The following is a 2389-nucleotide window of genomic DNA, read 5'->3' as shown; positions in this document are numbered from 1 at the left end:
TATATATATATATATATATATATATATATATATATATATATATATGTGTGTGTGTGTGTGTGTGTGTGTGTGTGTGTGTATGTATGTATGTATGTATATACATATATATGTATATACAGATATATAGATATTTGTGTGTGTGTGTGTGTATGTGTGTGTGTATCTAATTTCTCATTAGGTTTATACTCAAAGTATTATCTGTAGTAATATACTGGCAATAGAAATTAACAATTAACGGACCAGTGACGAAAATATAGCATTTATGACGACAGCAGTATCTACAAATTCGAAAAACCAAGCAAAAAAAATATAATCAAAACAACACTAACAACTACTATGAGATACTTTGCACATGCAGATGATTCAAAAATTGGAGTCTTCCTAAAAATATATTTTTTACTTGGTCCAATTTTCTCCGATTTTTGTTCTGGCGATATTTAGTATTATCACTAACAAAACAGAGTTTATGCTTTTTAAACAACAAAATATTTTAAACCTCAATTACAAGCATTAGTAATTCGACAACCATTACAAGTTATGCTACCAATATTTGTTCGTTAGTCACGCTTTACTACTAGTAACATGATGCTTAGTAATACATCGTGTTACTACTACTACTACTACTACTACTACTACTACTACTACTACTACTACTACTATTGATAATAATAATGCTTCTGTCACCACCGCCACTATTACTACCGCGCTTGATATTAAACCTACTAAGACTACTAATATTCTAATACTAATACTAATCATTTTATATATGTATTTGATCATAGAATCAGAGTAACGTTACTGTATATAAATAAATAAAATAAATATCCAGAGACATCGGACATTTATTTTATTCGATAGTCTATCATTAGGTCTAAATGCTTAGATACATTTTAAAAATATGAAATTCTACAATGATTCTAGATACATTTTTAAAGGGAAAATATCGACGTATGAAGAATGTTACTGAAATTGTGTGAAATGTAATCAATAAAGAAACAATAGCAAGACCAATAACACTGAATAATAATGATAATATGCGAAGTCTTCAATGTTTGTATCTTCAGCCATTTTAAACTTCTAATAACATCATTTGTCATCACCCATATATACTGGAAACAATACCAAAAAGTATAGCTGCATTTAAATCATTGTAATGAATATCTTAATACTTCAGACATCGTTTTTGTACAAAATGACACATTTTCAGTAAGAGATAAAAAGGTAAAATTATAAAGAGATAAATGGAGGATATCGTAGTAGACTTTATGTTGAAACTGGTGAATCTCTTAAAGATTTTGCATTAACAACAGCCGAAAAACATGCACAAACACACAGAAATTTAATTGTGGACATAGTGGAGTTACAACATTATTCAATCTAAGTTTGTAATGGGTTTTTGTGTGTCAATGAACGAGAAATGAACAGCAACAAAAATAAGTAAATCTAGCACTAATTGAAAGGTTACGTCGAAACCTCGACGGAGAGCTGTCAAATCTCAAACAAATTCTGTGTCAATCATGAAAATAAAGTACACACGCACATACACACAAGTTCACACACACACATACACACAAATGTGCTTACATACTTACATACACGGAAAGATTTCGTGAATTTTGAACAGTACATACTTCTGATGAAATTTCTATTGTAATTAAGCAACTCGGTAAAGATTTCTTTTACCTCAATATTTCCTCAAGACATTTTAAAGCAACAGAAAAGAAAAGCATGAAGGAAAAAATGGGGAAAAAAAAACGAAATGGATGAGAAAAAAAGTCACAAAACATTAATATTTGTAAAATGATTATCAAGAAATGATTAAATGATTATTAATCTTCGGAAAGTAAATTAAATGGAGAGAAAAAAATATCCTTTAAAATAAACTTGTTATAAAACGGAAACAACAACAAAAATGTAGTCGGACCTTGTGGTATATACATTTATATTATTTGTAGGACTTTCTAAAGATATTGTAGCAACATTTGACGAAATTACTAATAGAGAACAAGTGACAAAATTTGAGACCTTTCTACACTGTCAAGGAAACTGAGGTGTTGGATTGTTATTAATATTATTAGATTAAAATTTTTAAAAATGGATCACTAACGTACAAAAGAAAAAAGTGAAAAAAAAAAAAAAAATAACAGTAGTGAGCAGTGTGAGGTAGAAATAAGTTCTAGCAGAAAACGAAACCATATTTGAGTCGGTTTTCGAACTTATTTCATTCCTTTCACACTGCTATTGCTTTGGGAAAGGCACGAATATTACAATTAATTTGTCTTTTACCTACCTACCTTCTAAATTATAATTTTAAAAATTCGTCTGGCTTGATGGCCTCGTAAGAAACAGTTATTAGAAAAAGAATATATTTATATATATATATATATAT

The 2389-nt window shown here is 28.7% G+C and overlaps 1 protein-coding gene across 3 annotated transcripts in view; it reads left to right on the top strand.

The window, feature by feature from the left end:
* The window catches only part of LOC106867714 (probable vesicular acetylcholine transporter-B), a 292276-nt gene that overhangs the window by 104621 nt on the left and 185266 nt on the right, over positions 1-2389 (top strand). The gene's annotated exons all lie outside the window — the stretch shown is intronic.

Source organism: Octopus bimaculoides, chromosome 5 (assembly GCF_001194135.2).
Source record: "Octopus bimaculoides isolate UCB-OBI-ISO-001 chromosome 5, ASM119413v2, whole genome shotgun sequence".
Lineage (NCBI taxonomy): Eukaryota > Metazoa > Mollusca > Cephalopoda > Octopoda > Octopodidae > Octopus > Octopus bimaculoides.
This window is presented reverse-complemented; position numbering and strand designations above follow the sequence as displayed.